Raw genomic sequence first — 23,963 nt, forward strand, 5'->3', positions numbered from 1 at the left:
AACTCCCTCCAATGGGGAGATTTTAATGCCATCTCTGCCGCTAATCAGAAGATGCACAACTTAAATTAACATTTTGCTGAATGGTAAGCTACTTTGCTTGATGCAAAAGTAAACAAAAATGTGTAGTTAGCGGGATTGTTGCCAAACAGAGAGAATTGAAAAAAAACATAGACTGCATTATTTACATGACCTTGAGTAGAGAGAGTGTAAGATTAAGCTTAAGCAGTATTTTCCTGGCACAGTATATATTTGCCAGCTGTTTTTCGGGTTTTCGTCAAGAGACACTTCTGTACAGTCATGCATGGATAATCTGCTACACTACAATATGACTCGAAGGACATTTTATGAAATTAATGCTCTAAAACATTTCAAAAAGATGTTTCTTATCCCTTTCAAGAAATATATTTAGCTATATTTTCCTGCATATTGTTATCCTTTTTATGCATAATAATGGCTTGCTTTAATTCTGTTACCTTTTGCCATTAACACTGATTAATTATGCCCTGCTAAATGACGTAAAACAACTGACACAAAATATTTTGTCACAGAGGACAATAGTATATGTTTTATAAAATTGGGAATTTTTTATGTTTTTGGCTAATCTAAAGTTTTTGTTAATCACCTGATAAATTAAGTTTTTGGCCAAAATGATTTTTTCTAAATGACTTTAAAAGAAAGTGTACATAAACTATGAATGTGGGCAAAAAAGGTAAGTTGTATTTAAACTAAGGTTAATGCATAAATATTACTGTCTTTTCCTGCATCACGGCAGGAAATAATCGTACTAGCATGCAACACTTCCCACAAGTGCTTATGTTACACAAAAAATAAAAAATGTTAAGGACTCCCCGTCGGGGAATCGAACCCCGGTCTCCCGCGTGACAGGCGGGGATACTCACCACTATACTAACGAGGAATAACTTGACATGTGCTTTTGGGGAAACTCCCTCAAATGGGGAGATTTTAATGCCATCTCTGCCGCTAACTTAGAAGATGCACAACTTAAATCAACATTTTGCTGAATGGTAAGCTACTTTGCTTGATGCAAAAGTAAACAAAAATGTGTAGTTAGCGGGATTGTTGCCAAACAGAGAGAATTGAAAAAAAACATAGACTGCATTATTTACATGACCTTGAGTAGAGAGAGTGTAAGATTAAGCTAAAGCAGTATTTTCCTGGCACAGTATATATTTGCCCACTGTTTTTCGGGTTTTCGTCAGGAGACACTCCTGTACAGTCATGCATGGATAATCTGCTACACTACAATATGACTCGAAGGACATTTTATGAAATTTATGCTCCAAAACATTTCAAAAAGATGTTTCTTATCCCTTTCAAGAAATATATTTAGCTATATTTTCCTGCATATTTTTATCTCTTTTTATGCATAATAATGGCTTGCTTTAATTCTGTTACCTTTTGCCATTAACACTCATTAAAAATGCCCTGCTAAATGACGTAAAACAACTGACACAAAATATTGTGGCACAGAGGACAATAGTATATGTTTTCTAAAATTGGGAATTTTTTATGTTTTTGGCTAATCTAAAGTGTTTGTTAATCACCTGATAAATTAAATTTTTGGCCAAAATGATTTTTTCTAAATGACTTTAAAAGAAAGTGTACATAAACTATGAATGTGGGCAAAAAAGGTAAGTTGTATTTAAACTAAGGTTAATGCATAAATATTACTGTCTTTTCCTGCATCACGGCAGGAAATAATCGTACTAGCATGCAACACTTCCCACAAGTGCTTATGTTACAGAAAAAATAAAAATTGTTAAGGACTCCCCGTCGGGGAATCGAACCCCGGTCTCCCGCGTGACAGGCGGGGATACTCACCACTATACTAACGAGGAATAACTTCACATGTGTTTTTGGGAAAACTCCCTCCAATGGGGAGATTTCAATGCCATCTCTGCCGCTAATCAGAAGATGCACAACTTAAATCAACATTTTGCTGAATGGTAAGCTGCTTTGCTTGATGCAAAAGTAAAAAAAAATGTGTAGTTAGCGGGATTGTTGCCAGAGAGAATTGAAAAAAAACATAGACTGCATTATTTACATGACCCTGAGTAAAGAGAGTGTAAGATTAAGCTAAAGCAGTATTTTCCTGGCACAGTATATATTTGCCCACTGTTCTTTGGGTTTTCGTCAGGAGACACTCCTGTACAGTCATGCATGGATAATCTGCTACACTACAATATGACTCGAAGGACATTTTATGAAATTAATGCTCCAAAACATTTCAAAAAGATGTTTCTTATCCCTTTCAAGAAATATATTTAGCTATATTTTCCTGCATATTTTTATCCCTTTTTATGCATAATAATGGCTTGCTTTAATTCTGTTACCTTTTGCCATTAACACTCATTAAAAATGCCCTGCTAAATGACGTAAAACAACTGACACAAAATATTGTGGCACAGAGGACAATAGTATATGTTTTCTAAAATTGGGAATTTTTTATGTTTTTGGCTAATCTAAAGTTTTTGTTAATCACCTGATAAATTAAATTTTTGGCCAAAATGATTTTTTCTAAATGACTTTAAAAGAAAGTGTACATAAACTATGAATGTGGGCAAAAAAGGTAAGTTGTATTTAAACTAAGGTTAATGCATAAATATTACTGTCTTTTCCTGCATCACGGCAGGAAATAATCGTACTAGCATGCAACATTTCCCACAAGTGCTTATGTTACAGAAAAAATAAAAATTGTTAAGGACTCCCCGTCAGGGAATCGAACCCTGGTCTTCCGCGTGACAGGCGGGGATACTCACCACTATACTAACGAGGAATAACCTTACATGTGTGTTTGGGAAAACTCCCTCCAATAGGGAGATTTTAATGCCATCTCTGCCGCTAATCAGAAGATGCACAACTTAAATCAACATTTTGCTGAATGGTAAGCTGCTTTGCTTGATGTAAAAGTAAAAAAGAAATGTGTAGTTAGCGGGATTGTTGCCAAACAGAGAGAATTAAAAAAAAACATAGACTGCATTATTTACATGACCCTGAGTAAAGAGAGTGTAAGATTAAGCTAAAGCAGTATTTTCCTGGCACAGTATATATTTGCCCACTGTTTTTTGGGTTTTCGTCAGGAGACACTCCTGTACAGTCATGCATGGATAATCTGCTACACTACAATATGACTCGAAGGACATTTTATGAAATTAATGCTCCAAAACATTTCAAAAAGATGTTTCTTATCCCTTTCAAGAAATATATTTAGCTATATTTTCCTGCATATTTTTATCTCTTTTTATGCATAATAATGGCTTGCTTTAATTCTGTTACCTTTTGCCATTAACACTCATTAAAAATGCCCTGCTAAATGACGTAAAACAACTGACACAAAATACTGTGGCACAGAGGACAATAGTATATGTTTTCTAAAATTGGGAATTTTTTATGTTTTTGGCTAATCTAAAGTGTTTGTTAATCACCTGATAAATTAAATTTTTGGCCAAAATGATTTTTTCTAAATGACTTTAAAAGAAAGTGTACATAAACTATGAATGTGGGCAAAAAAGGTAAGTTGTATTTAAACTAAGGTTAATGCATAAATATTACTGTCTTTTCCTGCATCACGGCAGGAAATAATCGTACTAGCATGCAACACTTCCCACAAGTGCTTATGTTACAGAAAAAATAAAAAATGTTAAGGACTCCCCGTCAGGGAATCGTACCCCGGTCTCCCACGTGACAGGCGGGGATACTCACCACTATACTAACGAGGAATAACTTCACATGTGTTTTTGGGAAAACTCCCTCCAATGGGGAGATTTCAATGCCATCTCTGCCGCTAATCAGAAGATGCACAACTTAAATCAACATTTTGCTGAATGGTAAGCTGCTTTGCTTGATGCAAAAGTAAAAAAAAATGTGTAGTTAGCGGGATTGTTGCCAAACAGAGAGAATTGAAAAAAAACATAGACTGCATTATTTACATGACCCTGAGTAAAGAGAGTGTAAGATTAAGCTAAAGCAGTATTTTCCTGGCACAGTATATATTTGCCCACTGTTCTTTGGGTTTTCGTCAGGAGACACTCCTGTACAGTCATGCATGGATAATCTGCTACACTACAATATGACTCGAAGGACATTTTATGAAATTAATGCTCCAAAACATTTCAAAAAGATGTTTCTTATCCCTTTCAAGAAATATATTTAGCTATATTTTCCTGCATATTTTTATCCCTTTTTATGCATAATAATGGCTTGCTTTAATTCTGTTACCTTTTGCCATTAACACTCATTAAAAATGCCCTGCTAAATGACGTAAAACAACTGACACAAAATATTGTGGCACAGAGGACAATAGTATATGTTTTCTAAAATTGGAAATTTTTTATGTTTTTGGCTAATCTAAAGCTTTTGTTAATCACCTGATAAATTAAATTTTTGGCCAAAATGATTTTTTCTAAATGACTTTAAAAGAAAGTGTACATAAACTATGAATGTGGGCAAAAAAGGTAAGTTGTATTTAAACTAAGGTTAATGCATAAATATTACTGTCTTTTCCTGCATCACGGCAGGAAATAATCGTACTAGCATGCAACATTTCCCACAAGTGCTTATGTTACAGAAAAAATAAAAATTGTTAAGGACTCCCCGTCAGGGAATCGAACCCCGGTCTCCCGCGTGACAGGCGGGGATACTCACCACTATACTAACGAGGAATAACCTGACATGTGTTTTTGGGAAAACTCCCTCCAATAGGGAGATTTTAATGCCATCTCTGCCGCTAATCAGAAGATGCACAACTTAAATCAACATTTTGCTGAATGGTAAGCTGCTTTGCTTGATGCAAAAGTAAAAAAAAATGTGTAGTTAGCGGGATTGTTGCCAAACAGAGAGAATTAAAAAAAAACATAGACTGCATTATTTACATGACCCTGAGTAAAGAGAGTGTAAGATTAAGCTAAAGCAGTATTTTCCTGGCACAGTATATATTTGCCCACTGTTTTTTGGGTTTTCGTCAGGAGACACTCCTGTACAGTCATGCATGGATAATCTGCTACACTACAATATGACTCGAAGGACATTTTATGAAATTAATGCTCCAAAACATTTCAAAAAGATGTTTCTTATCCCTTTCAAGAAATATATTTAGCTATATTTTCCTGCATATTTTTATCTCTTTTTATGCATAATAATGGCTTGCTTTAATTCTGTTACCTTTTGCCATTAACACTCATTAAAAATGCCCTGCTAAATGATGTATAACAACTGACACAAAATATTGTGGCACAGAGGACAATAGTATATGTTTTCTAAAATTGGGAATTTTTTATGTTTTTGGCTAATCTAAAGTGTTTGTTAATCACCTGATAAATTACATTTTTGGCCAAAATGATTTTTTCTAAATGACTTTAAAAGAAAGTGTACATAAACTATGAATGTGGGCAAAAAAGGTAAGTTGTATTTAAACTAAGGTTAATGCATAAATATTACTGTCTTTTCCTGCATCACTGCAGGAAATAATCGTACTAGCATGCAACACTTCCCACAAGTGCTTATGTTACAGAAAAAATAAAAAATGTTAAGGACTCCCCGTCGGGGAATCGAACCCCGGTCTCCCACGTGACAGGCGGGGATACTCACCACTATACTAACGAAGAATAACTTGACATGTGTTTTTGGGAAAACTCCCTCCAATGGGGAGATTTTAATGCCATCTCTGCCGCTAATCAGAAGATGCACAACTTAAATTAACATTTTGCTGAATGGTAAGCTACTTTGCTTGATGCAAAAGTAAACAAAAATGTGTAGTTAGCGGGATTGTTGCCAAACAGAGAGAACTGAAAAAAACCATAGACTGCATTATTTACATGACCTTGAGTAGAGAGAGTGTAAGATTAAGCTAAAGCAGTATTTTCCTGGCACAGTATATATTTGCCAGCTTTTTTTCGGGTTTTCGTCAGGAGACACTCCTGTACAGTCATGCATGGATAATCTGCTACACTACAATATGACTCGAAGGACATTTTATGAAATTAATGCTCCAAAACATTTCAAAAAGATGTTTCTTATCCCTTTCAAGAAATATATTTAGCTATATTTTCCTGCATATTTTTATCTCTTTTTATGCATAATAATGGCTTGCTTTAATTCTGTTACCTTTTGCCATTAACACTCATTAAAAATGCCCTGCTAAATGACGTAAAACAACTGACACAAAATATTGTGGCATAGAGGACGATAGTATATGTTTTCTAAAATTGGGAATTTTTTATGTTTTTGGCTAATCTAAAGTGTTTGTTAATCACCTGATAAATTAAATTTTTGGCCAAAATGATTTTTTCTAAATGACTTTAAAAGAAAGTGTACATAAACTATGAATGTGGGCAAAAAAGGTAAGTTGTATTTAAACTAAGGTTAATGCATAAATATTACTGTCTTTTCCTGCATCACGGCAGGAAATAATCGTACTAGCATGCAACACTTCCCACAAGTGCTTATGTTACAGAAAAAATAAAAATTGTTAAGGACTCCCCGTTGGGGAATCGAACCCCGGTCTCCTGCGTGACAGGCGGGGATACTCACCACTATACTAATGAGGAATAACTTGACATGTGTTTTTGGGAAAACTCCCTCCAATGGGGAGATTTTAATGCCATCTCTGCCGCTAATCAGAAGATGCACAACTTAAATCAACATTTTGCTGAATGGTAAGCTACTTTGCTTGATGCAAAAGTAAACAAAAATGTGTAGTTAGCGGGATTGTTGCCAAACAGAGAGAATTGAAAAAAAACATAGACTGCATTATTTACATGACCTTGAGTAGAGAGAGTGTAAGATTAAGCTAAAGCAGTATTTTCCTGGCACAGTATATATTTGCCCACTGTTTTTCGGGTTTTCGTCAGGAGACACTCCTGTACAGTCATGCATGGATAATCTGCTACACTACAATATGACTCGAAGGACATTTTATGAAATTAATGCTCTAAAACATTTCAAAAAGTTGTTTCTTATCCCTTTCAAGAAATATATTTAGCTATATTTTCCTGCATATTGTTATCCCTTTTTATGCATAATAATGGCTTGCTTTAATTCTGTTACCTTTTGCCATTAACACTGATTAAATATGCCCTGCTAAATGACGTAAAACAACTGACACAAAATATTTTGTCACAGAGGACAATAGTATATGTTTTCTAAAATTGGGAATTTTTTATGTTTTTGGCTAATCTAAAGTGTTTGTTAATCACCTGATAAATTAAATTTTTGGCCAAAATGATTTTTTCTAAATGACTTTAAAAGAAAGTGTACATAAACTATGAATGTGGGCAAAAAAGGTAAGTTGTATTTAAACTAAGGTTAATGCATAAATATTACTGTCTTTTCCTGCATCACGGCAGGAAATAATCGTACTAGCATGCAACACTTCCCACAAGTGCTTATGTTACAGAAAAAATAAAAATTGTTAAGGACTCCCCGTCAGGGAATCGAACCCCGGTCTCCCACGTGACAGGCGGTGATACTCACCACTATACTAACAAGGAATAACTTGACATGTGTTTTTGGGAAAACTCCCTCCAATGGGGAGATTTCAATGCCATCTCTGCCGCTAATCAGAAGATGTACAACTTAAATCAACATTTTGCTGAATGGTAAGCTCCTTTGCTTGATGCAAAAGTAAAAAAAAATGTGTAGTTAGCGGGATTGTTGCCAAACAGAGAGAATTGAAAAAAAACATAGACTGCATTATTTACATGACCTTGAGTAGAGAGAGTGTAAGATTAAGCTAAAGCAGTATTTTCCTGGCACAGTATATATTTGCCAGCTGTTTTTCGGGTTTTCGTCAAGAGACACTCCTGTACAGTCATGCATGGATAATCTGCTACACTACAATATGACTCGAAGGACATTTTATGAAATTAATGCTCCAAAACATTTCAAAAAGATGTTTCTTATCCCTTTCAAGAAATATATTTAGCTATATTTTCCTGCATATTTTTATCTCTTTTTATGCATAATAATGGCTTGCTTTAATTCTGTTACCTTTTGCCATTAACACTCATTAAAAATGCCCTGCTAAATGACGTAAAACAACTGACACAAAATATTGTGGCATAGAGGACGATAGTATATGTTTTCTAAAATTGGGAATTTTTTATGTTTTTGGCTAATCTAAAGTGTTTGTTAATCACCTGATAAATTAAATTTTTGGCCAAAATGATTTTTTCTAAATGACTTTAAAAGAAAGTGTACATAAACTATGAATGTGGGCAAAAAAGGTAAGTTGTATTTAAACTAAGGTTAATGCATAAATATTACTGTATTTTCCTGCATCACGGCAGGAAATAATCGTACTAGCATGCAACACTTCCCACAAGTGCTTATGTTACAGAAAAAATAAAAATGTTAAGGACTCCTCTTTCGGGAAATCGAACCCCGGTCTCCCGCGTGACAGGCGGGGATACTCACCACTATACTAACAAGGAATAACTTGACATGTGTTTTTGGGGAAACTCCTCCAATGGGGAGATTTTAATGCCATCTCTGCCGCTAATCAGAAGATGCACAACTTAAATCAACATTTTGCTGAATGGTAAGCTACTTTGCTTGATGCAAAAGTAAACAAAAATGTGTAGTTAGCGGGATTGTTGCCAAACAGAGAGAATTGAAAAAAAACATAGACTGCATTATTTACATGACCTTGAGTAGAGAGAGTGTAAGATTAAGCTAAAGCAGTATTTTCCTGGCACAGTATATATTTGCCAGCTGTTTTTCGGGTTTTCGTCAAGAGACACTCCTGTACAGTCATGCATGGATAATCTGCTACACTACAATATGACTCGAAGGACATTTTATGAAATTAATGCTCTAAAACATTTCAAAAAGATGTTTCTTATCCCTTTCAAGAAATATATTTAGCTATATTTTCCTGCATATTGTTATCCCTTTTTATGCATAATAATGGCTTGCTTTAATTCTGTTACCTTTTGCCATTAACACTGATTAAATATGCCCTGCTAAATGACGTAAAACAACTGACACAAAATATTTTGTCACAGAGGACAATAGTATATGTTTTCTAAAATTGGGAATTTTTAATGTTTTTGGCTAATCTAAAGTGTTTGTTAATCACCTGATAAATTAAATTTTTGGCCAAAATGATTTTTTCTAAATGACTTTAAAAGAAAGTGTACATAAACTATGAATGTGGGCAAAAAAGGTAAGTTGTATTTAAACTAAGGTTAATGCATAAATATTACTGTCTTTTCCTGCATCACGGCAGGAAATAATCGTACTAGCATGCAACACTTCCCACAAGTGCTTATGTTACAGAAAAAATAAAAAATGTTAAGGACTCCCCATCGGGGAATCGAACCCCGGTCTCCCGCGTGACAGGTGGGGATACTCACCACTATACTAACGAAGAATAACTTGACATTTGTGTTTGGGAAAACTCCCTCCAATGGGGAGATTTTAATGCCATCTCTGCCGCTAATCAGAAGATGCACAACTTAAATTAACATTTTGCTGAATGGTAAGCTACTTTGCTTGATGCAAAAGTAAACAAAAATGTGTAGTTAGCGGGATTGTTGCCAAACAGAGAGAATTCAAAAAAAACATAGACTGCATTATTTACATGACCTTGAGTAGAGAGAGTGTAAGATTAAGCTAAAGCAGTATTTTCCTGGCACAGTATATATTTGCCAGCTGTTTTTCGGGTTTTCGTCAGGAGACACTCCTGTACAGTCATGCATGGATAATCTGCTACACTACAATATGACTCGAAGGACATTTTATGAAATTAATGCTCTAAAACATTTCAAAAAGATGTTTCTTATCCCTTTCAAGAAATATATTTAGCTATATTTTCCTGCATATTGTTATCCCTTTTTATGCATAATAATGGCTTGCTTTAATTCTGTTACCTTTTGCCATTAACACTGATTAAATATGCCCTGCTAAATGACGTAAAACAACTGACACAAAATATTTTCTCACAGAGGACAATAGTATATGTTTTATAAAATTGGGAATTTTTAATGTTTTTGGCTAATCTAAAGTGTTTGTTAATCACCTGATAAATTACATTTTTGGCCAAAATGATTTTTTCTAAATGACTTTAAAAGAAAGTGTACATAAACTATGAATGTGGGCAAAAAAGGTAAGTTGTATTTAAACTAAGGTTAATGCATAAATATTACTGTCTTTTCCTGCATCACGGCAGGAAATAATCGTACTAGCATGCAACACTTCCCACAAGTGCTTATGTTACAGAAAAAATAAAAATTGTTAAGGACTCCCCGTCAGGGAATCGAACCCCGGTCTCCCGCGTGACAGGCGGGGATACTCACCACTATACTAACGAGGAATAACTTGACATATGTTTTTGGGAAAACTCCCTCCAATAGGGAGATTTTAAATGCCATCTCTGCCGCTAATCAGAAGATGCACAACTAAATCAACATTTTGCTGAATGGTAAGCTGCTTTGCTTGATGCAAAAGTAAAAAAATGAGTAGCTTAGCGGGATTGTTGCCAAACAGAGAGAATTGAAAAAAAACATAGACTGCATTATTTACATGACCCTGAGTAAAGAGAGTGTAAGATTAAGCTAAAGCAGTATTTTCCTGGCACAGTATATATTTGCCCACTGTTTTTTGGGTTTTCGTCAGGAGACACTCCTGTACAGTCATGCATGGATAATCTGCTACACTACAATATGACTCGAAGGACATTTTATGAAATTAATGCTCCAAAACATTTCAAAAAGATGTTTCTTATCCCTTTCAAGAAATATATTTAGCTATATTTTCCTGCATATTTTTATCTCTTTTTATGCATAATAATGGCTTGCTTTAATTCTGTTACCTTTTGCCATTAACACTCATTAAAAATGCCCTGCTAAATGACGTAAAACAACTGACACAAAATACTGTGGCACAGAGGACAATAGTATATGTTTTCTAAAATTGGGAATTTTTTATGTTTTTGGCTAATCTAAAGTGTTTGTTAATCACCTGATAAATTAAATTTTTGGCCAAAATGATTTTTTCTAAATGACTTTAAAAGAAAGTGTACATAAACTATGAATGTGGGCAAAAAAGGTAAGTTGTATTTAAACTAAGGTTAATGCATAAATATTACTGTCTTTTCCTGCATCACGGCAGGAAATAATCGTACTAGCATGCAACACTTCCCACAAGTGCTTATGTTACAGAAAAAATAAAAAATGTTAAGGACTCCCCGTCAGGGAATCGTACCCCGGTCTCCCACGTGACAGGCGGGGATACTCACCACTATACTAACGAGGAATAACTTCACATGTGTTTTTGGGAAAACTCCCTCCAATGGGGAGATTTCAATGCCATCTCTGCCGCTAATCAGAAGATGCACAACTTAAATCAACATTTTGCTGAATGGTAAGCTGCTTTGCTTGATGCAAAAGTAAAAAAAAATGTGTAGTTAGCGGGATTGTTGCCAAACAGAGAGAATTGAAAAAAAACATAGACTGCATTATTTACATGACCCTGAGTAAAGAGAGTGTAAGATTAAGCTAAAGCAGTATTTTCCTGGCACAGTATATATTTGCCCACTGTTCTTTGGGTTTTCGTCAGGAGACACTCCTGTACAGTCATGCATGGATAATCTGCTACACTACAATATGACTCGAAGGACATTTTATGAAATTAATGCTCCAAAACATTTCAAAAAGATGTTTCTTATCCCTTTCAAGAAATATATTTAGCTATATTTTCCTGCATATTTTTATCCCTTTTTATGCATAATAATGGCTTGCTTTAATTCTGTTACCTTTTGCCATTAACACTCATTAAAAATGCCCTGCTAAATGACGTAAAACAACTGACACAAAATATTGTGGCACAGAGGACAATAGTATATGTTTTCTAAAATTGGAAATTTTTTATGTTTTTGGCTAATCTAAAGCTTTTGTTAATCACCTGATAAATTAAATTTTTGGCCAAAATGATTTTTTCTAAATGACTTTAAAAGAAAGTGTACATAAACTATGAATGTGGGCAAAAAAGGTAAGTTGTATTTAAACTAAGGTTAATGCATAAATATTACTGTCTTTTCCTGCATCACGGCAGGAAATAATCGTACTAGCATGCAACATTTCCCACAAGTGCTTATGTTACAGAAAAAATAAAAATTGTTAAGGACTCCCCGTCAGGGAATCGAACCCCGGTCTCCCGCGTGACAGGCGGGGATACTCACCACTATACTAACGAGGAATAACCTGACATGTGTTTTTGGGAAAACTCCCTCCAATAGGGAGATTTTAATGCCATCTCTGCCGCTAATCAGAAGATGCACAACTTAAATCAACATTTTGCTGAATGGTAAGCTGCTTTGCTTGATGCAAAAGTAAAAAAAAATGTGTAGTTAGCGGGATTGTTGCCAAACAGAGAGAATTAAAAAAAAACATAGACTGCATTATTTACATGACCCTGAGTAAAGAGAGTGTAAGATTAAGCTAAAGCAGTATTTTCCTGGCACAGTATATATTTGCCCACTGTTTTTTTGGGTTTTCGTCAGGAGACACTCCTGTACAGTCATGCATGGATAATCTGCTACACTACAATATGACTCGAAGGACATTTTATGAAATTAATGCTCCAAAACATTTCAAAAAGATGTTTCTTATCCCTTTCAAGAAATATATTTAGCTATATTTTCCTGCATATTTTTATCTCTTTTTATGCATAATAATGGCTTGCTTTAATTCTGTTACCTTTTGCCATTAACACTCATTAAAAATGCCCTGCTAAATGATGTATAACAACTGACACAAAATATTGTGGCACAGAGGACAATAGTATATGTTTTCTAAAATTGGGAATTTTTTATGTTTTTGGCTAATCTAAAGTGTTTGTTAATCACCTGATAAATTACATTTTTGGCCAAAATGATTTTTTCTAAATGACTTTAAAAGAAAGTGTACATAAACTATGAATGTGGGCAAAAAAGGTAAGTTGTATTTAAACTAAGGTTAATGCATAAATATTACTGTCTTTTCCTGCATCACTGCAGGAAATAATCGTACTAGCATGCAACACTTCCCACAAGTGCTTATGTTACAGAAAAAATAAAAAATGTTAAGGACTCCCCGTCGGGGAATCGAACCCCGGTCTCCCACGTGACAGGCGGGGATACTCACCACTATACTAACGAAGAATAACTTGACATGTGTTTTTGGGAAAACTCCCTCCAATGGGGAGATTTTAATGCCATCTCTGCCGCTAATCAGAAGATGCACAACTTAAATTAACATTTTGCTGAATGGTAAGCTACTTTGCTTGATGCAAAAGTAAACAAAAATGTGTAGTTAGCGGGATTGTTGCCAAACAGAGAGAACTGAAAAAAACCATAGACTGCATTATTTACATGACCTTGAGTAGAGAGAGTGTAAGATTAAGCTAAAGCAGTATTTTCCTGGCACAGTATATATTTGCCAGCTTTTTTTCGGGTTTTCGTCAGGAGACACTCCTGTACAGTCATGCATGGATAATCTGCTACACTACAATATGACTCGAAGGACATTTTATGAAATTAATGCTCCAAAACATTTCAAAAAGATGTTTCTTATCCCTTTCAAGAAATATATTTAGCTATATTTTCCTGCATATTTTTATCTCTTTTTATGCATAATAATGGCTTGCTTTAATTCTGTTACCTTTTGCCATTAACACTCATTAAAAATGCCCTGCTAAATGACGTAAAACAACTGACACAAAATATTGTGGCATAGAGGACGATAGTATATGTTTTCTAAAATTGGGAATTTTTTATGTTTTTGGCTAATCTAAAGTGTTTGTTAATCACCTGATAAATTAAATTTTTGGCCAAAATGATTTTTTCTAAATGACTTTAAAAGAAAGTGTACATAAACTATGAATGTGGGCAAAAAAGGTAAGTTGTATTTAAACTAAGGTTAATGCATAAATATTACTGTCTTTTCCTGCATCACGGCAGGAAATAATCGTACTAGCATGCAACACTTCCCACAAGTGCTTATGTTACAGAAAAAATAAAAATTGTTAAGGACTCCCCGTTGGGGAATCGAACCCCGGTCTCCTGCGTGACAGGCGGGGATACTCACCACTATACTAATGAGGAATAACTTGACATGTGTTTTTGGGAAAACTCCCTCCAATGGGGAGATTTTAATGCCATCTCTGCCGCTAATCAGAAGATGCACAACTTAAATCAACATTTTGCTGAATGGTAAGCTACTTTGCTTGATGCAAAAGTAAACAAAAATGTGTAGTTAGCGGGATTGTTGCCAAACAGAGAGAATTGAAAAAAAACATAGACTGCATTATTTACATGACCTTGAGTAGAGAGAGTGTAAGATTAAGCTAAAGCAGTATTTTCCTGGCACAGTATATATTTGCCCACTGTTTTTCGGGTTTTCGTCAGGAGACACTCCTGTACAGTCATGCATGGATAATCTGCTACACTACAATATGACTCGAAGGACATTTTATGAAATTAATGCTCTAAAACATTTCAAAAAGTTGTTTCTTATCCCTTTCAAGAAATATATTTAGCTATATTTTCCTGCATATTGTTATCCCTTTTTATGCATAATAATGGCTTGCTTTAATTCTGTTACCTTTTGCCATTAACACTGATTAAATATGCCCTGCTAAATGACGTAAAACAACTGACACAAAATATTTTGTCACAGAGGACAATAGTATATGTTTTCTAAAATTGGGAATTTTTTATGTTTTTGGCTAATCTAAAGTGTTTGTTAATCACCTGATAAATTAAATTTTTGGCCAAAATGATTTTTTCTAAATGACTTTAAAAGAAAGTGTACATAAACTATGAATGTGGGCAAAAAAGGTAAGTTGTATTTAAACTAAGGTTAATGCATAAATATTACTGTCTTTTCCTGCATCACGGCAGGAAATAATCGTACTAGCATGCAACACTTCCCACAAGTGCTTATGTTACAGAAAAAATAAAAATTGTTAAGGACTCCCCGTCAGGGAATCGAACCCCGGTCTCCCACGTGACAGGCGGTGATACTCACCACTATACTAACAAGGAATAACTTGACATGTGTTTTTGGGAAAGCTCCCTCCAATGGGGAGATTTCAATGCCATCTCTGCCGCTAATCAGAAGATGTACAACTTAAATCAACATTTTGCTGAATGGTAAGCTCCTTTGCTTGATGCAAAAGTAAAAAAAAATGTGTAGTTAGCGGGATTGTTGCCAAACAGAGAGAATTGAAAAAAAACATAGACTGCATTATTTACATGACCTTGAGTAGAGAGAGTGTAAGATTAAGCTAAAGCAGTATTTTCCTGGCACAGTATATATTTGCCAGCTGTTTTTCGGGTTTTCGTCAAGAGACACTCCTGTACAGTCATGCATGGATAATCTGCTACACTACAATATGACTCGAAGGACATTTTATGAAATTAATGCTCCAAAACATTTCAAAAAGATGTTTCTTATCCCTTTCAAGAAATATATTTAGCTATATTTTCCTGCATATTTTTATCTCTTTTTATGCATAATAATGGCTTGCTTTAATTCTGTTACCTTTTGCCATTAACACTCATTAAAAATGCCCTGCTAAATGACGTAAAACAACTGACACAAAATATTGTGGCATAGAGGACGATAGTATATGTTTTCTAAAATTGGGAATTTTTTATGTTTTTGGCTAATCTAAAGTGTTTGTTAATCACCTGATAAATTAAATTTTTGGCCAAAATGATTTTTTCTAAATGACTTTAAAAGAAAGTGTACATAAACTATGAATGTGGGCAAAAAAGGTAAGTTGTATTTAAACTAAGGTTAATGCATAAATATTACTGTATTTTCCTGCATCACGGCAGGAAATAATCGTACTAGCATGCAACACTTCCCACAAGTGCTTATGTTACAGAAAAAATAAAAATGTTAAGGACTCCTCTTTCGGGAAATCGAACCCCGGTCTCCCGCGTGACAGGCGGGGATACTCACCACTATACTAACAAGGAATAACTTGACATGTGTTTTTGGGGAAACTCCTCCAATGGGGAGATTTTAATGCCATCTCTGCCGCTAATCAGAAGATGCACAACTTAAATCAACATTTTGCTGAATGGTAAGCTACTTTGCTTGATGCAAAAGTAAACAAAAATGTGTAGTTAGCGGGATTGTTGCCAAACAGAGAGAATTGAAAAAAAACATAGACTGCATTATTTACATGACCTTGAGTAGAGAGAGTGTAAGATTAAGCTAAAGCAGTATTTTCCTGGCACAGTATATATTTGCCAGCTGTTTTTCGGGTTTTCGTCAAGAGACACTCCTGTACAGTCATGCATGGATAATCTGCTACACTACAATATGACTCGAAGGACATTTTATGAAATTAATGCTCTAAAACATTTCAAAAAGATGTTTCTTATCCCTTTCAAGAAATATATTTAGCTATATTTTCCTGCATATTGTTATCCCTTTTTATGCATAATAATGGCTTGCTTTAATTCTGTTACCTTTTGCCATTAACACTGATTAAATATGCCCTGCTAAATGACGTAAAACAACTGACACAAAATATTTTGTCACAGAGGACAATAGTATATGTTTTCTAAAATTGGGAATTTTTAATGTTTTTGGCTAATCTAAAGTGTTTGTTAATCACCTGATAAATTAAATTTTTGGCCAAAATGATTTTTTCTAAATGACTTTAAAAGAAAGTGTACATAAACTATGAATGTGGGCAAAAAAGGTAAGTTGTATTTAAACTAAGGTTAATGCATAAATATTACTGTCTTTTCCTGCATCACGGCAGGAAATAATCGTACTAGCATGCAACACTTCCCACAAGTGCTTATGTTACAGAAAAAATAAAAAATGTTAAGGACTCCCCATCGGGGAATCGAACCCCGGTCTCCCGCGTGACAGGTGGGGATACTCACCACTATACTAACGAAGAATAACTTGACATTTGTGTTTGGGAAAACTCCCTCCAATGGGGAGATTTTAATGCCATCTCTGCCGCTAATCAGAAGATGCACAACTTAAATTAACATTTTGCTGAATGGTAAGCTACTTTGCTTGATGCAAAAGTAAACAAAAATGTGTAGTTAGCGGGATTGTTGCCAAACAGAGAGAATTCAAAAAAAACATAGACTGCATTATTTACATGACCTTGAGTAGAGAGAGTGTAAGATTAAGCTAAAGCAGTATTTTCCTGGCACAGTATATATTTGCCAGCTGTTTTTCGGGTTTTCGTCAGGAGACACTCCTGTACAGTCATGCATGGATAATCTGCTACACTACAATATGACTCGAAGGACATTTTATGAAATTAATGCTCTAAAACATTTCAAAAAGATGTTTCTTATCCCTTTCAAGAAATATATTTAGCTATATTTTCCTGCATATTGTTATCCCTTTTTATGCATAATAATGGCTTGCTTTAATTCTGTTACCTTTTGCCATTAACACTGATTAAATATGCCCTGCTAAATGACGTAAAACAACTGACACAAAATATTTTCTCACAGAGGACAATAGTATATGTTTTATAAAATTGGGAATTTTTAATGTTTTTGGCTAATCTAAAGTGTTTGTTAATCACCTGATAAATTACATTTTTGGCCAAAATGATTTTTTCTAAATGACTTTAAAAGAAAGTGTACATAAACTATGAATGTGGGCAAAAAAGGTAAGTTGTATTTAAACTAAGGTTAATGCATAAATATTACTGTCTTTTCCTGCATCACGGCAGGAAATAATCGTACTAGCATGCAACACTTCCCACAAGTGCTTATGTTACAGAAAAAATAAAAATTGTTAAGGACTCCCCGTCAGGGAATCGAACCCCGGTCTCCCGCGTGACAGGCGGGGATACTCACCACTATACTAACGAGGAATAACTTGACATATGTTTTTGGGAAAACTCCCTCCAATAGGGAGATTTTAATGCCATCTCTGCCGCTAATCAGAAGATGCACAACTTAAATCAACATTTTGCTGAATGGTAAGCTGCTTTGCTTGATGCAAAAGTAAAAAAAATGAGTAGTTAGCGGGATTGTTGCCAAACAGAGAGAATTGAAAAAAAACATAGACTGCATTATTTACATGACCCTGAGTAAAGAGAGTGTAAGATTAAGCTAAAGCAGTATTTTCCTGGCACAGTATATATTTGCCCACTGTTTTTTGGGTTTTCGTCAGGAGACACTCCTGTACAGTCATGCATGGATAATCTGCTACACTACAATATGACTCGAAGGACATTTTATGAAATTAATGCTCCAAAACATTTCAAAAAGATGTTTCTTATCCCTTTCAAGAAATATATTTAGCTATATTTTCCTGCATATTTTTATCTCTTTTTATGCATAATAATGGCTTGCTTTAATTCTGTTACCTTTTGCCATTAACACTCATTAAAAATGCCCTGCTAAATGACGTAAAACAACTGACACAAAATATTGTGGCACAGAGGACAATAGTATATGTTTTCTAAAATTGGGAATTTTTTATGTTTTTGGCTAATCTAAAGTGTTTGTTAATCACCTGATAAATTAAATTTTTGGCCAAAATGATTTTTTCTAAATGACTTTAAAAGAAAGTGTACATAAACTATGAATGTGGGCAAAAAAGGTAAGTTGTATTTAAACTAAGGTTAATGCATAAATATTACTGTCTTTTCCTGCATCACGGCAGGAAATAATCGTACTAGCATGCAACACTTCCCACAAGTGCTTATGTTACAGAAAAAATAAAAATTGCTAAGGACTCCCCGTCAGGGAATCGAACCCCGGTCTCCCACGTGACAGGCAGGGATACTCACCACTATTCTAACGAGGAATAACTTGACATGTGTTTTTGGGAAAACTCCCTCCAATTGGGAGATTTTAATGCCATCTCTGCCGCTAATCAGAAGATGCACAACTTAAATCAACATTTTGCTGAATGGTAAGCTGCTTTGCTTGATGCAAAAGTAAACAAAAATGTGTAGTTAGCGGGATTGTTGCCAAACAGAGAGAATTGAAAAAAAACATAGACTGCATTATTTACATGACCTTGAGTAGAGAGAGTGTAAGATTAAGCTAAAGCAGTATTTTCCTGGCACAGTATATATTTGCCCACTGTTTTTTGGGTTTTCGTCAGGAGACACTCCTGTACAGTCATGCATGGATAATCTGCTACACTACAATATGACTCGAAGGACATTTTATGAAATTAATGCTCCAAAACATTTCAAAAAGATGTTTCTTATCCCTTTCAAGAAATATATTTAGCTATATTTTCCTGCATATTTTTATCTCTTTTTATGCATAATAATGGCTTGCTTTAATTCTGTTACCTTTTGCCATTAACACTCATTAAAAATGCCCTGCTAAATGACGTAAAACAACTGACACAAAATATTGTGGCACAGAGGACAATAGTATATGTTTTCTAAAATTGGGAAATTTTTATGTTTTTGGCTAATCTAAAGTGTTTGTTAATCACCTGATAAATTAAATTTTTGGCCAAAATGATTTTTTCTAAATGACTTTAAAAGAAAGTGTACATAAACTATGAATGTGGGCAAAAAAGGTAAGTTGTATTTAAACTAAGGTTAATGCATAAATATTACTGTCTTTTCCTGCATCACGGCAGGAAATAATCGTACTAGCATGCAACACTTCCCACAAGTGCTTATGTTACAGAAAAAATAAAAATTGTTAAGGACTCCCTGTCGGGGAATCGAACCCCGGTCTCCCGCGTGACAGGCAGGGATACTCACCACTATACTAACGAGGAATAACTTGACATGTGTTTTTGGGAAAACTCCCTCCAATGGGGAGATTTTAATGCCATCTCTGCCGCTAATCAGAAGATGCACAACTTAAATCAACATTTTGCTGAATGGTAAGCTACTTTGCTTGATGCAAAAGTAAACAAAAATGTGTAGTTAGCGGGATTGTTGCCAAACAGAGAGAATTGAAAAAAAACATAGACTGCATTATTTACATGACCTTGAGTAGAGAGAGTGTAAGATTAAGCTAAAGCAGTATTTTCCTGGCACAGTATATATTTGCCCAATGTTTTTCGGGTTTTCATCAGGAGACATTCCTGTACAGTCATGCATGGATAATCTGCTACACTACAATATGACTCAAAGGACATTTTATGAAATTAATGCTCCAAAACATTTCAAAAAGATGTTTCTTATCCCTTTCAAGAAATATATTTAGCTATATTTTCCTGCATATTGTTATCCCTTTTTATGCATAATAATGGCTTGCTTTAATTCTGTTACCTTTTGCCATTAACACTGATTAAATAGGCCCTGCTAAATGACGTAAAACAACTGACACAAAATATTTTGTCACAGGGGACAATAGTATATGTTTTCAAAAATTGGGAATTTTTAATGTTTTTGGCTAATCTAAAGTGTTTGTTAATCACCTGATAAATTAAATTTTTGGCCAAAATGATTTTTTCTAAATGACTTTAAAAGAAAGTGTACATAAACTATGAATGTGGGCAAAAAAGGTAAGTTATATTTAAACTAAGGTTAATGCATAAATATTACTGTCTTTTCCTGCATCACGGCAGGAAATAATCGTACTAGCATGCAACACTTCCCACAAGTGCTTATGTTACAGAAAAAATAAAAAATGTTAAGGACTCCACGTCGGGGAATCGAACCCCGGTCTCCCGCGTGACAGGCAGGGATACTCACCACTATACTAACGAGGAATAACTTGACATGTGTTTTTGGGAAAACTCCCTCCAATGGGGAGATTTTAATGCCATCTCTGCCGCTAATCAGAAGATGCACAACTTAAATCAACATTTTGCTGAATGGTAAGCTGCTTTGCTTGATGCAAAAGTAAACAAAAATGTGTAGTTAGCGGGATTGTTGCCAAACAGAGAGAATTCAAAAAAAACATAGACTGCATTATTTACATGACCTTGAGTAGAGAGAGTGTAAGATTAAGCTAAAGCAGTATTTTCCTGGCACAGTATATATTTGCCAGCTGTTTTTCGGGTTTTCGTCAGGAGACACTCCTGTACAGTCATGCATGGATAATCTGCTACACTACAATATGACTCGAAGGACATTTTATGAAATTAATGCTCCAAAACATTTCAAAAAGATGTTTCTTATCCCTTTCAAGAAATATATTTAGCTATATTTTCCTGCATATTGTTATCCCTTTTTATGCATAATAATGGCTTGCTTTAATTCTGTTACCTTTTGCCATTAACACTCATTAAAAATGCCCTGCTAAATGACGTAAAACAACTGACACAAAATATTTTGGCACAGAGCACAATAGTTTATGTTTTCTAAAATTGGGAATTTTTAATGTTTTTGGCTAATCTAAAGTGTTTGTTAATCACCTGATAAATTAAATTTTTGGCCAAAATGATTTTTTCCAAATGACTTTAAAAGAAAGTGTACATAAACTATGAATGTGGGCAAAAAAGGTAAGTTGTATTTAAACTAAGGTTAATGCATAAATATTACTGTCTTTTCCTGCATCACGGCAGGAAATAATCGTACTAGCATGCAACACTTCCCACAAGTGCTTATGTTACAGAAAAAATAAAAAATGTTAAGGACTCCTCTTTGGGGAATTGAACCCCAGTCTCCCGCGTGACAGGCGGGGATACTCACCACTATACTAACGAGGAATAACTTGACATGCGTTTTTAGGGAAACTCCCTCCAATGGGGAGATTTTAATGCCATCTCTGCCGCTAATCAGAAGATGCACAACTTAAATCAACATTTTGCTGAATGGTAAGCTACTTTGCTTGATGAAAAAGTAAACAAAAATGTGTAGTTAGCGGGATTGTTGCCAAACAGAGAGAATTGAAAAAAAACATAGACTGCATTATTTACATGACCCTGAGTAAAGAGAGTGTAAGATTAAGCTAAAGCAGTATTTTCCTGGCACAGTATATATTTGCCCACTGTTTTTTGGGTTTTTGTCAGGAGACACTCCTGTACAGTCATGCATGGATAATCTGCTACACTACAATATGACTCGAAGGACATTTTATGAAATTAATGCTCCAAAACATTTCAAAAAGATGTTTCTTATCCCTTTCAAGAAATATATTTAGCTATATTTTCCTGCATATTGTTATCCCTTTTTATGCATAATAATGGCTTGCTTTAATTCTTTTACCTTTTGCCATTAACACTAATTAAATATGCCCTGCTAAATGACGTAAAACAACTGACACAAAATATGTTGTCACAGAGGACAATAGTATATGTTTTCTAAAATTGGGAATTTTTAATGTTTTTGGCTAATCTAAAGTGTTTGTTAATCACCTGATAAATTAAATTTTTGGCCAAAATGATTTTTTCTAAATGACTTTAAAAGAAAGTGTACATAAACTATGAATGTGGGCAAAAAAGGTAAGTTGTATTTAAACTAAGGTTAATGCATAAATATTACTGTCTTTTCCTGCATCACGGCAGGAAATAATCGTACTAGCATTCAACACTTCCCACAAGTGCTTATGTTACAGAAAAAATAAAAATTGTTAAGGACTCCCCGTCAGGGAATCGAACCCCGGTCTCCCGCGTGACAGGCGGGGATACTCACCACTATACTAACGAGGAATAACTTGACATGTGTTTTTGGGAAAACTCCCTCCAATAGGGAGATTTTAATGCCATCTCTGCCGCTAATCAGAAGATGCACAACTTAAATCAACATTTTGCTGAATGGTAAGCTGCTTTGCTTGATGCAAAAGTAAAAAAAAATGAGTAGTTAGCGGGATTGTTGCCAAACAGAGAGAATTGAAAAAAAAACATAGACTGCATTATTTACATGACCCTGAGTAAAGAGAGTGTAAGATTAAGCTAAAGCAGTATTTTCCTGGCACAGTATATATTTGCCCACTGTTTTTTGGGTTTTCGTCAGGAGACACTCCTGTACAGTCATGCATGGATAATCTGCTACACTACAATATGACTCGAAGGACATTTTATGAAATTAATGCTCCAAAACATTTCAAAAAGATGTTTCTTATCCCTTTCAAGAAATATATTTAGCTATATTTTCCTGCATATTTTTATCTCTTTTTATGCATAATAATGGCTTGCTTTAATTCTGTTACCTTTTGCCATTAACACTCATTAAAAATGCCCTGCTAAATGACGTAAAACAACTGACACAAAATATTGTGGCACAGAGGACAATAGTATATGTTTTCTAAAATTGGGAATTTTTTATGTTTTTGGCTAATCTAAAGTGTTTGTTAATCACCTGATAAATTAAATTTTTGGCCAAAATGATTTTTTCTAAATGACTTTAAAAGAAAGTGTACATAAACTATGAATGTGGGCAAAAAAGGTAAGTTGTATTTAAACTAAGGTTAATGCATAAATATTACTGTCTTTTCCTGCATCACGACAGGAAATAATCGTACTAGCATGCAACACTTCCCACAAGTGCTTATGTTACAGAAAAAATAAAAATTGTTAAGGACTCCCCGTCAGGGAATCGAACCCCAGTCTCCCACGTGACAGGCAGGGATACTCACCACTATACTAACGAGGAATAACTTGACATGTGTTTTTGGGAAAACTCCCTCCAATGGGGAGATTTTAATGCCATCTCTGCCGCTAATCAGAAGATGCACAACTTAAATCAACATTTTGCTGAATGGTAAGCTGCTTTGCTTGATGCAAAAGTAAACAAAAATGTGTAGTTAGCGGGACTGTTGCCAAACAGAGAGAATTGAAAAAAAACATAGACTGCATTATTTACATGACCTTGAGTAGAGAGAGTGTAAGATTAAGCTAAAGCAGTATTTTCCTGGCACAGTATATATTTGCCCACTGTTTTTTGGGTTTTCGTCAGGAGACACTCCTGTACAGTCATGCATGGATAATCTGCTACACTACAATATGACTCGAAGGACATTTTATGAAATTAATGCTCTAAAACATTTCAAAAAGATGTTTCTTATCCCTTTCAAGAAATATATTTAGCTATATTTT

At 34.6% G+C, this 23,963-nt stretch overlaps 8 non-coding genes across 8 annotated transcripts; all 8 read right to left on the reverse strand.

Moving 5' to 3' along the window:
* Positions 1 to 844: 844 nt before the first annotated feature.
* On the reverse strand, positions 845 to 916 carry TRNAD-GUC (transfer RNA aspartic acid (anticodon GUC)). The gene has a single exon. It is a non-coding gene; the product is annotated as a tRNA-Asp (tRNA).
* An 871-nt stretch (positions 917 to 1,787) lies between these two features.
* TRNAD-GUC (transfer RNA aspartic acid (anticodon GUC)) lies at positions 1,788 to 1,859 on the reverse strand. Its single transcript has one exon. It is a non-coding gene; the product is annotated as a tRNA-Asp (tRNA).
* Positions 1,860 to 2,725: 866 nt separating this feature from the next.
* Positions 2,726 to 2,797, reverse strand: TRNAD-GUC (transfer RNA aspartic acid (anticodon GUC)). Its single transcript has one exon. It is a non-coding gene; the product is annotated as a tRNA-Asp (tRNA).
* Positions 2,798 to 4,610: 1,813 nt separating this feature from the next.
* Positions 4,611 to 4,682, reverse strand: TRNAD-GUC (transfer RNA aspartic acid (anticodon GUC)). The gene has a single exon. It is a non-coding gene; the product is annotated as a tRNA-Asp (tRNA).
* Positions 4,683 to 10,261: 5,579 nt separating this feature from the next.
* TRNAD-GUC (transfer RNA aspartic acid (anticodon GUC)) lies at positions 10,262 to 10,333 on the reverse strand. The gene has a single exon. It is a non-coding gene; the product is annotated as a tRNA-Asp (tRNA).
* Positions 10,334 to 12,144: 1,811 nt separating this feature from the next.
* TRNAD-GUC (transfer RNA aspartic acid (anticodon GUC)) lies at positions 12,145 to 12,216 on the reverse strand. The gene has a single exon. It is a non-coding gene; the product is annotated as a tRNA-Asp (tRNA).
* Positions 12,217 to 17,796: 5,580 nt separating this feature from the next.
* Positions 17,797 to 17,868, reverse strand: TRNAD-GUC (transfer RNA aspartic acid (anticodon GUC)). Its single transcript has one exon. It is a non-coding gene; the product is annotated as a tRNA-Asp (tRNA).
* A 4,637-nt stretch (positions 17,869 to 22,505) lies between these two features.
* On the reverse strand, positions 22,506 to 22,577 carry TRNAD-GUC (transfer RNA aspartic acid (anticodon GUC)). Its single transcript has one exon. It is a non-coding gene; the product is annotated as a tRNA-Asp (tRNA).
* Positions 22,578 to 23,963: the final 1,386 nt, after the last annotated feature.

Source organism: Mixophyes fleayi, chromosome 10 (assembly GCF_038048845.1).
Source record: "Mixophyes fleayi isolate aMixFle1 chromosome 10, aMixFle1.hap1, whole genome shotgun sequence".
NCBI classification, from domain to species: Eukaryota; Metazoa; Chordata; class Amphibia; order Anura; family Limnodynastidae; genus Mixophyes; species Mixophyes fleayi.